Source organism: Agrilus planipennis, unplaced genomic scaffold (genome assembly GCF_000699045.2).
Source record: "Agrilus planipennis isolate EAB-ADULT unplaced genomic scaffold, Apla_2.0 scaffold3, whole genome shotgun sequence".
Lineage (NCBI taxonomy): Eukaryota > Metazoa > Arthropoda > Insecta > Coleoptera > Buprestidae > Agrilus > Agrilus planipennis.
This window is the reverse complement of record NW_020442460.1, coordinates 3,137,117-3,153,382: the sequence shown is the minus strand read 5'-3', so window position 1 is coordinate 3,153,382 and position 16,266 is coordinate 3,137,117. Positions and strand designations below refer to the sequence as shown.

Below are 16,266 nucleotides of genomic sequence, written 5' to 3'. Positions count from 1 at the left end.
TCGGGCTTTCAATGTAAGCCTGCCCTGAAGAAGTGAAAATAGAGAAATAAACCCGGACGACTGAATCGCGGAAGATCAGTAATAAGAAATTGACTTCTGGAATGTTCAAATTGACTATCTCCTTTTTCTTCATATCTGTAGCCAATAGTGGCATTTCTTGAAAACTCGAACAACTAGGTCTACAGAGGTAGACACCCCTCTTAACTCCTACTTCTGCTTCTAATATGCTTAGTTCAACTGTCTGAAGTGTCCTGCCAACCTATCTCACCTATTTCTTATTGATTTTCATAATGCCCTCTGTTTTTCTACTCTTTTGAATAGCTTTTTATTTTTAGCATCCTCCTAAACACCACATTTCGAACGCTTCTTACCGACCATGTTTCGCACCCGTACAGAGCCTAGATCCATACATACACCTGTTACAATTTTTTTAGAAACAACTTATTTTTTTTTTAATACCATTCAACCCTACGTCATTCCTTCTTTGCATCTCTATCGCAATTATCTAATTCCTTAGATAACGAAAATCAGCGACTTCCTTGTCCTTTGTTTCTATATGAATATTGGAAAAATTTTGGCGGTTGTTGTAGAACAAACAAAATAGCTCAAACCCCAACGCCAAAACACCGAAGTGAACTTCAGTTCCTGAAGAAGGTAACCTTGTTACCGAAAAGTGTTTCGGACAATTACAGTGTCGTGTTTTGGCGTTGGGGTTTGAGAGAAGGTTTAAAAGGTGAATAAATATGAAAGTTGTTAACTATCTTTCATATTATTTTTATGTAGATTGATAAATATTAAGTTTTGTCACAAATTAAACTTCTGAACGCATCCATAATATTTGACATTTGAAAACCAAGTTTATTTTATACAAAAGTTTAGGTCTTTTATTTATCGATTAAGGCAGTACGAATATAGCTTTATTTTTTTTGTGTTACTTTTTTTGTGAATAGATAAATTAAATTGGTTGTATAAATAAAAGTAAGATATGCATGTAATTAGGTATTGGCTACTATATTGGCGTTGCGTTAGATGTTGTTATCTTATTTTCTACGTTCTAAGGAATCCTAAAAATAGACATAAAACTTCTTTGTAAATAAATAGCTCTTATCATCGGTTTTCGATATCAATATGAAGCATACAAAGAATATTCAAAAAGGCCAACGTATTTATTAATCATGTTGCCCTGCTCAGCACTGAATTCGTTTTATTTTTTGAAGGAATATTTTATACAGTCCCTTATTTTTAACAGTAGATTTACAATTTACCCATTGTGGCATTTCTGAAAGATTTACAGCTTCAATAAATCGAAAATATATGAAGGATATTGGATTTCGTACAACGAATGGCTCCTGAAATACTAAACTGTTCATTTAGCCACATTCTATTTACATAGACATCAAAAGCGTTCGGTGCAGATTTCACCTTAATGATTTCTATTTATTTTAAAAAATATATAGAGGATGACATTTATTTACTTTTAATCTTTGCCCCCATTGAGACAACGTGTTTGTGAACGACCCGTGTAGTTCAGGTTATTTATCATCAGGTGCTAATTTTTATCAGAACGCGGTCATATAGATCCATAAAATAATTTAATTACAAATATTCGTTCTCATTACGTCTTTCTTTGTTCGTTAAGCTCAGGTAGTACAATGAAATCCAAATCACGCCACGAAATATTCCAATTATCTTTAAAAATTACAAAACAAAAACTTTTTAATGCTTTACAAATGCATTTATATGATCTATTGTTACGCAATTAAAGCTTAGATGATAGAACGCCCACTTGAGGTAAATATCATAAATACAGAATAGATCCATAGCCACCTATGTATATGTTCGAAACGGATAAAACAATCGATTGGAAATTAAACAAAGTTCGAGTAAGAAAACAAATTCCATAAGCTGTTTTTATGATGTGCCGCGTGGGATGACGACTAAATTAATGACTTGTTCTTGTACTGTTTCATTAAAGGCACAATTGTCGATTTTAAATTAAACTGAATTGGAAAAACGACACAACTATAGACATTTACATATACCTACTAACGTTGCGCCATTTTCATTATTATTCAAGTTTATAGTAGTCACATGGCCATAAATATTCAACAAAAGCGACTCCACATTTGCAGCTGTGTTCCAGAAATGCACATAAATCTATTCTTCGAGAAATTAGATATTTTCTTTTCAATTTTTTGATCTTATTTGTAGTTAGTTTTTGAGTAAATAGCGATTAAGTTTTTTATGATGCAGCAAATATAGCGCATCGTAAAGGGTTGGTTTCAATTTAACTCGGCGTCATTATCCGGTGTCCGGCCGGAACCCAAACAAAAGCGCCGGATCCGCCGGGCACCGGATCCAAATCAGGTACCTCGGACATCTTTACTAAATACACAAAGATTAGGCATCGAATTAAAATACGAAAAAGGAAAACGTGTTTTAAAATGTAATCGAATCCAGTGATATTCTTTTCCTATCATATTGTTAATCTTTTCCATCAAGTTTAATTCAAGAACAGAGTCCTTAAAGATTATAAATCATTTATTCCTTAAAATTTAAGGATATTTCTGATAAATAAAACCAAAATTAAAAAATAATCAATCATGTTCTCGTTGCATGACAATATTTATTTAATAAATAAAACATCCATGCACATATAGTGAACTAACATTATATTATCAAAAACATGGTAAAATAGTTACTTTGTGTTATATTGTAGCGGAATAGTACTATGTACTGACGTATTAATATGATTATAGATATCAAGACCAATACGAATTATATTAATTTGTTGATAAAAAGTAAAAGTACCTTCCTCTTGAAAGACGAAGCCAAAAAGTACCTTTAAAAATGTATAATAAATATAACAGTCAATTTTGCTTATCTAACAGAAAAATTGAAAAAAATCATTGATTAGTAACTGAAGAACACTTAATATAAAAAATTGAAAAAAAAACTATATTCTACGAAAATTTCATTTAATTAAGATAATGTTTTAGAAATAAAAATTATATAGGTCGGTTCCTTCCTAATTAAAAATTTCCCCAAAATCTATATATATAAAAGAAAGTCGTGTTAGTTACACTATTTATAATTTATAACTCAAGAACGGCTGAACCGTTTTGGCTAAAAATTGGTGAAGAGGTAGCTTACAACCAGGAGACGGACATAGGATACTTTTTATCGCGTTCCCGTGAGGGGGGGGGGAGATGAGTGGTGAAGAGGAGTTGCAATGTTTAAATGGAACATATATTATTTGTGGTCAGATTTACTTGAAACTTGGTCTTAATGGTCTCTCTGAAAGTCTTTATTTATGGTTGAATTTACTTGAAACTTGGTATATATGCTGTTTGATATTCTTAATCAAATGAAACGGGGTTGCAATGTTTCCATGGGGTATATTTTATTTGTACTCGGATTTACTCGAAGGTTGCTCATTGTTGAAATTAAGCAAATACGTGTTTCGGCAATTTTTAAAAATCAACCCTTAAGGTTGAAATGTTGTTGCTACGTTTGTTTTTGAAATCTAAGATAAAATCTTACATAAAATTAAAACGTTGTAAGGGCGAATTGGGAGTTAAAAGGTTTTATGGAGAAACAATATTAATTTCTGCGGGCGAAGCCGCGGGCAAAAACCAGTGATTGATACTTAACTGTTTGTATAATTTGGAATTTTCTTTGTTTCAATAAAACAGATTGTAAGTTAGAGAATAAAAAAATAATCATACCTCTATTATTACGTGTAAAATAAAAAGTTGGAGATATTGAACTGATTGCTTAAAATTATTTTTCGCTTTTTTATCTGCAAGTGGGTCTATCTACGATTGCATCCATATCGTACTTTTTTTGCAAGATAGTTTTGTTTGAATGTAACTCTAGCTGAAATTCCTGATAAAAATATGTATTTTTATCACGCAGATAAAATGTGCAGATTAGTTTTATCAAACAGTACTCTAGGTTTTTATATATTTTTTCCTATTCGGCTGTAATTATTCACCGTTTTTTCACATGTGCACATACGTAGAAATTAGAAATACAACTCGAGAGAAAACAATTCACTATCAAAAGCTTCTCCAGCATTCGTTCTCTAAAGTGCATTAGTGATTATAAATTTTTTGCCTACATAATGCCCTTTAAACAAAAATCTGGATAAAACCGATGACATACTANCCCAACATTAATTTACTTGTACTTATCTACAATAGACAATTATCAACGCTTATGAAACCAGTATTTTTGAAAGATTTACAACAATTAGAATCGGATAAAAAACAAGGGGGTTTGTTCATTTTACTATTTTAATGGCCCGCGGTTCGAAGACTATCCATTCAGCCGCGTACGTATCAGTAGCGTAACTGTCATTGTTTCATATGTTCCATGGAGCACAGGCCTCCAATCAGGGGGTCTCTATAGCCTGGAAACTTCGAATATTTGAAAAGTACTACAGTTGATCGGACAAAGAATTATAAATGTTCAACATCTTTTTCTCGAAACAGAAAGCGCCGTCCCAAAAGATATTTTCACTAATCCAGTCGACGTCGTCTTATTGAAATTGATAAATATTATTTTAGAGTCCAATATATTTAATTGAATTCTTAATATCATGTTTGCACAGTTACATGACGAGACCTTTAAATTTCATTCCTTTAAGACATTACTACTCGAGTAGTAAAATTATCACATCATACTGTCTGTTTCGGACCATTATAGTTACCAGTTACCCAGAGGCAGATTAAATGTTGAGAGCGCTCTAGGCTAGCACCTCATAGGCGCCCCTCTGGCGGTCATATATTTTGCAAAATACTTTTTTTTTATTAGGTACTTCCTTATTTTTTTTTTTTTCTTAGGTTTAAAAACTTCCGCGCGCGCCCCTTTTTAACCTTGCGCCCCCAGGCATATGCCTACTTTGCTTTATGTATAATCCGCCACTGCAGTTACCTTTGCGAATGCAGATACAGATGATTTTTTTCAACATTGTAAGACATGAAATATTGAGCTCTCTCGCTATTAACGAGATTGATTTAGCTGTTGGCAGTTGCTGGAGCATTTTAATTAAATAAATAATTAACCAATAAAACACTGGGTGTGTTCTATAAATGAGTATAGTTACTCGCTGCGCATTTCGGCTGTTATGCCATCATCAGAATTTACAAATGCAAACTAAACTGAATAACAAGATTTAGAAGATATATATTCTACTATATCTAGGTAGTTAATTATTATTATTGGGATTTCCAATGTCGAATAGATCAGGGTTCAATAAAGGAGACGTAATCATTTCTAGTTGGTCGTTAAGAAGTTAAGTTAAGAACTATTGCGATAAAGAGCTTTTTAATTACTAAAGCTTCCAAACTGTTTAATTTTTTACTTTTGTTTGCAACGTGCAAGATTTCTACATTGCCAGAAATATCTGATATTATCAAAAACATGGTAAAATAGTTACTTTGTGTTATATTGTAGCGGAATAGTACTATGTACTGACGTATTAATATGATTATAGATATCAAGNGTTCAATAAAGGAGACGTAATCATTTCTAGTTGGTCGTTAAGAAGTTAAGTTAAGAACTATTGCGATAAAGAGCTTTTTAATTACTAAAGCTTCCAAACTGTTTAATTTTTTACTTTTGTTTGCAACGTGCAAGATTTCTACATTGCCAGAAATATCTGAGTAGGTATAAGTATATCTCTCGCTATAATTTCGATTGAAAATGATGAAGCTAAAAAGTATGTTTTTGTAATTTTTCTGTTATGCATTCTAAACACACGTTTCAAAATCTCTATTTTCAGTTCATAGTTATTACATCTATATGTACTCTCCCTTCTATTTATCATTAACTACAGTGTAATTTCCCATTTTCACTTTTCTTTTTACTACTAACGTTTTTAACATTCAACTCTGTCCATTTTTCTTAAGTTTTTTTTCGTACCAATGCTAAGGACTTCAGTTTGACTTTAACCAATGTAAAGAACTGAGGAAATGTTATCTTAACTAGAAAAATAGGCGTGAAAAGATTGGTAGACGTGAAAGGCTAGTTAGAGTCATATTAGATGCAGAAACAGGAGTTAAGAGAGGTAGTAGACTGTATTATACTGTTGGTAAATAGGTAAAAATGTAATTTGCTTGAGTTTTCGACATATTCGAAGATAGTAATTAGTGGAGGTGCGTGTTCAACCGGTCTTCATGCTAAAGACTTTACGATGATGATGATGATGATAAACGAAAATTGATCTCTATGTGTTATCACAATGTCTAATTATAGAAGAATTAGTCATTGTCAAGCAAGCACACCTTTAAAAATGTTCCCCTGCGAATAAAGTTTAAATCGGTTGTAAGATGTTACTAATTTCTACCTAATTCACCATAAAATACGTGCATGCTATCGACATTAAAAACAATTATCCATTTTTTTAATAATAAACTTTCCTCTAACGATAAGTAATATCGGTGATCACATACATATTATCTTAATTGAATTCTAAGCTGTAAATGCAAGATAACAGTTATTATAATTTTTCAATTTTACAGTAAATCAAATAGGTACTTTAACTTTAAAAAAACACTCCCCCGTAGCGTCTGTAATGTTATTATTCACCAAATTTTATGGCGTTTCTCTTGAGCAGGGGTATTGGCAGGATGTAGCATCCGTAATCCTTGATTATCGATTTCGGATGAATTAATACTCTATGAATTTGCATACATTAGATGTCAATTATCTGCAGCGTTTAAAGCATTATCTTAAAATGTGTAAATATAACACAGAATTAATATTGACGCAGATAACAACGAAAGCCCAAGGCTATCCATTCTACATGAATTTAAACGAAAATTTTTTTTTGAACACATCGAACGAAATGACTACACAATTCTCCAAGTAATTTTGCAAAAAGAAGGCATACCACACGCATATTATACATTATCAGTTATCATTAATTATATGCCCCACTTCACAAATCATATAGAACTACATGTAATGTAAAAGCATTTCTTGGAAGTTTTTATGAATACGCTTCGTTTTCAAGTATTTTCGCGTGTAAATCATTTAAAATACCGTAGTTGACTATAAGCGCCAGTAGATGGCGATATACCGCCATAACTTAACATTGTATTAACTCACTTTTATGGGTCAACTTCGGCGATTTATAGAAATTACCTACAGCGTATTGATGAGAATTAATAAATTTGAATTTGCAATCCAAATCTAGTAGTTTTCATAAATTGCTGCATATATATCAAGCTTATGTACCTGCGTATTTTCTTCTTTAAGAAAAAAGCCTTGAACTTCTTGGCATCCCTTGTTACATAGGTCAAATAACATGAAAAGAAAAACTTCAAAGGGTAGAAATACGTACCTAAAAACAAAATATTTTCAGGGAAACTCTCAAGAGACATTTTTTCGTTTCCAAGGAAGTGTACATGCATCCGTAGATAAGTAATTAATAAACACTTTGTATATTTCAAATTATACTTTCTATTGTTCATGTAACCAGTCCAATTGTTGATGTAACAATTATTGTACAATGAATTACTTTTCTACCATTTACACATTAGCTTCAAAGTGCACGTAACAATGTACAAAAGACGTGTTTAAGGTGATGTTACGGCCTCGACAATGTGTTAACTATCATTCACTATTCAAGCTATAAATTAGCTTCTCTAGATGTTATATAATCTTAACAAAGCACACGCGAATTCCCTGCTTTTTAATTAATGCTTCAAATTATCTAGTTAGGTACTTAGTTTATTAAACGAGAAACTTAAACATTTTAAAGCGAGATGTTGATCTTTCACACACAGTTACCCGCAAATCTTTACAAATGAATTAATGCTTTATGGTTTTTCTACTTTCTGTTCCATATTTCGCACTAAAATACAGAATCACGTGACGTCATAATCACAAGACATCATTACACATAAAATGGCAGTTTGTGAATGGTTTACTGTATTGTGTCTCTTCTTCGCATTTCCCTAAAACTAGAACATGCCACAGCCTTAACTATTTGCGAACGGTAATCTAATCTAGGTCTACCTCTACCCCTCTTAACTCCTGTTTATGCTTGCGTTATGTCTCTAACTAGCCTTTCTTGTCTACATTTTCCAAAAAATTCTTTTTCATTTCTAACCTTTTCTATACGCGGTATCCTCATTATTCGCCCGTAACACCACATTACGAACGCTTCCAACGTTTTATTTCCCATCGACGTTTCGCACCCTTATAGAGCCATGCACCAGACATTTGCCTGTAATAATCTTCAAATAAAAAATTTAAATCCCATCGCGCCCACCATCCGTGTTTCGCACCCTTCAAGAGCCATGCACCAGACATATACCTACCTACAACCTTCAAGTAAAAAATTTAAATAGAAAATTTCGTTTATATTTGATTCATCCTCGTGGATAATATTATGTCCTGCATATTTTTGAAACTCATTTTTAACCTACTGATAGCTCGTATTGGGGAAAGTTGATTGTATTGATTTTTTTTATCGAAGCTGATTGCCGGGGTAGAAACGTTTAGAATTTACATAAGCAAAAGGCGAACGACTCATTTATGGGTTAAGCGACTTATTTGTGCTCTGTGTGAGGACATTTTTCTAACGTCCTGACATGATAATCACTTGCATTTGCGGCAATAGAGCACATCCAACTTGAATACTATTAAATGCCTGCATAATATCGAATTGGTGACGAGAATACGAAATTAATTTTTGCAGTGGGTACGTTAATTTGTCTCCTTTTCACGTAGTTCAAGTGCATCGAATATATGTACCTATACGTATGTGCAAAATACATTCTGACACTCATGTTTATTTAAATTTCAAGTTGCACTGCAATTGCGTTAGTTACATAGTAATAGTGCACATACTTTCAAAATGGTCAGACTTCTATCAAGATCGAAATCGAAACGAAAATAGTTGCATACAAAACACGCCGCCAATTTTATTTACCTATTTACAAAACTAATTGTGACATTAAATTAATGTTTTAATCCTGCGAGTCGAACCTTTAATAAAAAGAAATCACTTCTGTACTCGCAAACGATTAATTTAGATTAGAAGAATTTGAGTTGTTATGGGCAAATGATGGAAATACAGTGGGTTGAAAAAGATGGGAATGAAGACTACAAGAGTCAGTAAGGAAATTAAGAGATAAGATAAGGGTACCTTCTGAAGTATTAAGGGCTAGTTAAAGACATATTAGAAGTAGATATTGGATAATGGATGAGAATACTGTTCAGAAATAATCACGAATGTTTTAGTTTTAGGGAAATGGGAAAATTGTCTCAAGATAGGAAAGAGTGGAGGTGTCCAGTCACGTACTGACAACTCTATGATGATACTGATGATGAGTTAATAATTTATTAGATAGTTATGGTTTTAGAAGTTCTAAGAGGCATTTTATTATTGGTTTAATAAATTGCAATTGTCATTTTTACCAGTCAGTTGAAATATTTTTCCGGCTTCATACCTAAGTATAGTAAACAAAAACCTTCCCAATTAAACCTCCAAACACCAACATTTCTAAGATAATTTTAAGGGAAGCAAGTTTAACTAAAGCCATATTCGGTCGGATCCTGTGGTTTTGTATTTCTATGAATGTTTATTTCGTTAATCGTAGATTATTCTGAGCCCGTTCGATCGTGCCCCTTTTAGTAGCTAGAGTATGCCTTGAGAATGTATGCAACCTACCATGTACCCGAATGAAGACATTTAGACCCGCTCACTTTTTCCCAATCGTTTTGATTTTGATTAAATGATAACTAGATAAAGTAGATCCATGGTACAACACAATCTTTTTATTAAACGTATTCATTGTCAGTACAGATTTTCGCAACAGATATGATTGCGAAGCAGAAAGGGTTTTCTTATCGTTTTAATTTGATAAAATTTGACAAAGCATTAGTCCTTTTAATTTTAAATCAATCGAATTTGCGGCATTTCACGCATCTCTTCCATTTTTCTACAAACTTCAACCGAAATGTGCAATTTTCAACCAGATTAAATATAAAGTAGACATCAATGATGTAAATAAATATTGTTTTTTTTTTTTCACCAAAGACTGACGAATAGGAAGTTTCCTCATAACATACATGAATTTTTAGTTGTTGATAGAAGCGCCCTTTCCTGCACAGACACTGTTAATTATTTCCCTTGAACTGTTTTTGCGTAAACTCTCCAAAAATTAATTTTTCAATTTCGCCTACTCAGACTTTGTTTAGCTTCTGCCCCTTCAAAAATCACAATAACACCTTTATGTATGATCAGTACTAAACGAACATTTAATTAGATACCTGTCACTATCTTATCTTGTAAATAAAAGAAAAAACAAAGAAACAAAAGGCAATTGTCGATAATTAAATTTAAGTTACATTTGCTATGGATTTCATCGGACCCATAGAATTGTAGAATTGGTATTTGTTCTACTATGTATTGTTCTAAATTGATTGATCAAATAGTGCCTTTCGATTAACATTTCAAGTAAAAAAAGCACTTTAAACACCGAAACTATTAGCACAAAAATTCGCGAGGCATAGGTGACTCGACCCTGCGTTATCCTCTGCTGTATATCCCTACTACTCCTTCCGTCCTCACTTATCTGACTTCCTAGATACCTAAAATTGTTGTACCGTCTTTAATAATGTTAATCGTGTCTTCGATGTATAGATTAAAAAGTAGCGGTGAGAGTGTGCATCCCTGTCTGACTCCCTTCCTAATATTTACTTCTCTAGGTTGCAGTCCCATCTCTATAACTGCCTGTTACTCTTTATACAAAGTATCACTCTTCTATCTTTGTAACTCATCCCTACATTTTGAAGTATATTTATCATTGTCAAAAACTTTTTCTAAATCTACAAATCCTATGTACAAACGCTTTCTATTGTTTTCTTTATTGTTACCCGTAAAGCTACAATGGCCTTCTCTATTTCTTCTAAACCCAAATTGATAATAGTAATAATACTTCTTCCGCCCTTTTTGCCATCCTCCTCTGTCCAATTCTAGTTTTATTTTTTTAAATCATGACCATGTCCATGATCCAGAAACTGTCGAACAAGATCGCGATTTCGAACATTTTTGTTTTCATCAGCGCACCAAAGACAGCTCCGACAGAACTTCGACCAACAGTCTACTTGTTGTAGAGATTTACCACTATTGTGGGTTTATTGATGTTTACATGGTCATTTTCAATTCAAGGATATGAACTTGTTAAATTGAGTTAACTGCATAGTATCTACCAAAAAGTTTTAAATTTGCTATCTGCAGTTCAGAAAATTCTGACGAATTCCTGACCACAAACTGTCGTGTAGATAACTATGTAGCGGGTTAAGTCGGGGCAAGTCGAAATCCTTAAATCACAAAGGACCTTGTCAAACATTACCGAATTATTATGTTTTAAATTCAGTACACTGCATTTTTCGATTATCTGGAACTCCAGAAAATGAGCATTTCGGATTAATTATTTTTTTAATCGACGTCGAGCAAAAGCACCAACATAAATTGAAAAGCTGAGGCTTTCTAGGCTGTCATTATTGGATGAAAGTTCGATATCCTAGATTGGTATGTAGAATCTAAGGATTTTATGGCTTCGCAACGTTGCCAACCATAGAAGCTGGCGAAAAGTTGGAAAATCAGCGGATTGACCGAAGAAGAATTTGCAGAATAAAACTGATAAAATTCAAAACTTTTTAGTGATATGATGGCGTAATTATATTCCCGATAATACGTTTTGATAAAGGCTCAGATGAATACAAAAGTAAACAGGCACAAAGGGCTTTCTTTAAATTCTCCATCTTCTAAACTTTTTAATACTGAGGAGACGGGTGCAGAAATCGTCCCTAAGCCGCGAGCCGCTACTGATTTTTAAATAAGGCCATACTACGTCTATTTACATAGACAGAATTGCATGCCTACTTACATTTTTATTGATAGCGATATCATTTCTAATGTGTAAGTACGACTGTGATATTAGAGAGTAACGCCCTTTTGCAAAATTGAACAACCTACTTTTCGTTATACCTATTTACTTAAATTTCAAACAACAAGGGGAAAAGAACTATTTCAGTGTTCCATAACAACACATTTTAAAACTGCTCAAAAGCTAACGACATGATTACAATCTCTATTTTTGTGAATATTCTAATAATCGTGTGAAAAAGGGCATTCAAGTTTAAACGAGTTAAATTACCGCCAAGCGAAGATCCCCTATCGTTATGACGTCACAAACAAAGTAAGCAGGACACAAAGAGTTTGGTGCAAACGAACTAAAAGAAATAAAATAACATATTGTATTAAAAGCAAGTATTACTAGGTACGAATGCTGTTAGTAAAATTATGATGTGAGATAAGTTTTTTGCGACAACAAACCTGTACTGTTTTACTTTCTTGTTCTAAATTCTTTTAAGGGAGTTTTTAAGCTTGTATCGATCTTCTTCGATCCATTAGTAACTGACAAGGCATGGTAGTGTATTTGAACTATTCAAGTAATTCTGAAATGTGACGTTACAATAATTTCAATGTATTTCGTGTAAGCTTCCAAAAAAGGTTCTGGGTACCCTATATTTTGCTTCGACTTTTTGTTTACTGAAAGATACCCTACTGAACCTGAACGTTACCGAATAGTTTTATTGGGCAATTTAAAAGTAAAACAAATGCATTTAATAATTCAGTTTTTCTATATGTATACGTAAATACGTTTCTCTAGCTTCCCAAAAAAGTCAATAAATTAAATTATCAAAATTGTAACAAATTAATTTTCAGAATTTTTCAATTCCAAAGCATATGTTACTACATGTACGAATGGTTATATCTTTTTAACAAAACAGTACTTATTAGGTAACTTTTTATCACTTAATTGTATATTCTTTTATCTCATTGTTCACTAAAACGTTATCAGAAAAATCATTTGCAGTTTTAATAATTGTCTACTTCAATGTTAAACCTTGACTACGCCAACTTGAAACGTAGCATATCGCACTAGCATTCCTTGATTGCGTGAAAACTTCTTCCATAGAGATTTGTGGATCTGTCCTGATATAAATGTACAAAATACTTCATCATCATAAGGTCGTCAGTCCTAAGACTGGTTGGACACGCACCTCCACTCTTTCCTATCCTGAGCTAATCTTAGCATTTCCCTAAAACTAGAACAACCCACATCCTAACTATTTGTGAACAGTAATCTAATCTAGGTCTACCTCTACTCCTCCTAACTCCCGTTTCTGCCTCTACTATGTCTCTGACTAGACCTTCATGTTTGAGAAGATGTCTTACTAACCTATCTCGCATATTTTTTATTGACTTCCATATAGTCCTCTGTTCTCTTATTCCTTCTAATATCTCTCTATTCACGGTATCCTCATCATTCGCCTGTAACACAACATTTCGAACGCTTCTAACCTTTTCTTTTCCGCATCGCCCACCATCTATGTTTCGCGCCCGTACAACGCCAATCATACACCCTCAAAAATCTTTTTCGAATTTCTAAATTAATCGTTCGCGAGCATAGAAATGACTTCTTTTTATTGGAAGCGACTCGACCCAGCGCTATCCTCTACAAAATACTTTAGAAGTAAGAAAATTGCACGCCACTGAACCAAGGATCCGCATTTGTTTGTATAATAATAATAACTGCTAAAAGATAATTGACAGTATTAATGCAACAGAAAAATAAAAAATTGTTTACACAAAGGCAATCGCAGAGTAGTTTTTACTTATCTCATTCGAAAGTTTATCACAATGACAACATTAGTTCTTCATAAATCGAACTCATGGTTATGCATAAAAATTTATGTGGAAACTATCTTTAAATCACGCTACTGTGATGGTCGAATTGAAAATACATATAAAAGTCTACGTGTATGACGTAACATGTCACATTCTTAGTAAATGAGCAAGAAAAAATATGATAATTTGATAATTTTTATGTAATTTAATGCATACAAAAGATATAACTCGTACGTGTATTTAATGGTTAACTTATAACAGTTTGTGCTTTATTTAAAAATATGAAAATTTGTTTGATAACGTGTTGTTTATTTGGACGATACTACTTATCATTTTTAAATTTTAACAGTGTAATTTTTATTAAAATTTATTATTGTTGAATAAAAGCATTAGAGAAGATGCGTAGTTTTAAGTACATAAAATAAATAGTATTAATGGTAGAAAAAACTTCAATCTAAACAAATGAATACTAGAGGAATTATTTTTGGTAATGTAATGCAAGGTACTATAAATTTTGTATAAATGATTTAAACCGCTAAGTCCAGCGTCACTAACCTCTAGAGTTTTCTACTCAAATGCACTAAATCATTTAAAAATACCCTCTGCCTACTGTATCCCCAATTTGCGTTAACTTACATTATCGCCCCAAAAACGCGATTACACTTTTCATTTCGCTTAATCGAATCTACATCCCAACCATAAATGCGTTAAATCGCCCTTTGGTGCTTACTGCTTAGTCAGCGCTTAATCTGTATTCTATCATCAATCTGCTACATTCGCCTAGTTGCTTGATTGACCTTGTCTATACCTAGTTTTTCACAAGGAATTTGCGACCGTATCAAAGTATATACCATTGTTAAAATGTCTACTCTTGTTTATGGCGGTGGATCGCCATCTTGTGTTACCCACTGCTAACCGAAGTTCATGCATGTATTACACAAGGGCCTTACTGAGATATCTACTTCTTTTCTAGTTTAATTTTGATAAATAACTTTTTATGAACTTGGTTTACGTGTCTATTCAGTTATTTCGAGTCCATCTGCTTTCCTCCAAGCTCTTTTATTGTTTTCTTGGATCACTTAGGTTAGATTAAGTTATTTGGTTGGTGGAGCAGTATCAAAGTATATTACATTGTTAAAATGTCTACTGTAGTTTATGGCGGTGGATCGCCATCTTTTGATGCCCGCTGCTAACCGAAGTTCATATATGTATTACACAAGGGCCTTACTGAGATATCTACTTCTTTTCTAGTTTAATTTTGATAAATAACTTTTTATGAACTTGGTTTACGTGTCTATTCAGTTATTTCGAGTCCATCTGCTTTCCTCCAAGCTCTTTTATTGTTTTCTTGGATCACTTAGGTTAGATTAAGTTATTTGGTTGGTGGAGCAGTATCAAAGTATATTACATTGTTAAAATGTCTACTGTAGTTTATGGCGGTGGATCGCCATCTTTTGATGCCCGCTGCTAACCGAAGTTCATATATGTATTACACAAGGGCCTTACTGAGATATCTACTTCTTTTCTAGTTTAATTTTATATAAATAACTCTTATTATAAACTTGGTTTACGTGTCTATTCAGTTATTCCGAGTCCATCTGCTTTCGTCCATGTTCTTTTGTTGTTTTCTTGGATCAGTTAGGTTAGATTAGGTTATTTAATTGGTGGAGTGGTAATAATATTCAACAGATAATCATTTACTTCTCTTCTGAATTATTTTGGTCCTTCTCTTCTTTCTGACTTCAACCATCACTGACTCATTCTAACGATTCCTAAAAGGAAGCTAAAGAGGGCATTCTGCATCCCATCATTCTGCGTTGTTCGGAGGGACCGTCCGCCCACCAGCATTAGTAGATTTAGTGGAAAAAAAACACCCAAAATTATCTTTTTTAGTCACTTGGACGAGTAGGTCCCTTAGTAAGGACCTTATCTAGCATACTCTACCTAATACTGCAGTAAGCAACTAAAGGAATACTTCGATTTGGTAAATGATTTATTGAGACTGCTTATTACGTGGTAATGAGATCTAATTAAGATTACTACTGCCCAGGAGCTTGTATTGTTTATTGCCATTATGTTACTGACTGATTTGTGAGTTCCTGTTCCTTACCTCATTGCTTTATATTCCTTGGTACATAGGTAAGTACATTCCTAATGGGTTTGCTTTTCCCTGGATCATTTCCGAATCGCTCCAGTGGTTCTAGTATTGAATGCGTCCAATCGCTTTATTGCTTTCTAGTCTATCCCTAATCCCGGTTATTATCGTCAGTGTTTTATATTTCTCAATATTTCATATTGTGCAAAATTAAGTTTGGACAGTATAGGTCATTGTTTTCTTAAACAATTGCGACTTAGCGGTAATATTACTCATGATTAGTTCCTCTCAACACATCACATTTCAGGGAATTCTCCAAACCCGTTGATGAAATTTACGTACGTTTAAACAATTAATAATAGCCATTATTTGCATTTCTAAATAGTTGTGCGGTTAGTCTAATGTCAACAAACTTTATGTGGTTTAGACTGTTAGTTGTATATTAGTTAAC

The 16,266-nt window shown here is 33.0% G+C and overlaps 1 protein-coding gene across 3 annotated transcripts in view; it reads left to right on the top strand.

Moving 5' to 3' along the window:
• Nucleotides 1-16,266, top strand: part of LOC108742280 (broad-complex core protein) — a 78,189-nt gene that overhangs the window by 34,813 nt on the left and 27,110 nt on the right. Inside the window, exon 1 of one of the 3 annotated variants that reach the window (XM_025980686.1) lies at nt 3,985-4,169. The exons of the other annotated variants lie outside the window; for them this stretch is intronic. The gene's annotated coding sequence lies outside the window, so the exon portion shown is untranslated. Of the gene's footprint in view, nt 1-3,984; nt 4,170-16,266 lie in introns of those variants that run through there. 3 annotated transcript variants of the gene reach the window in all.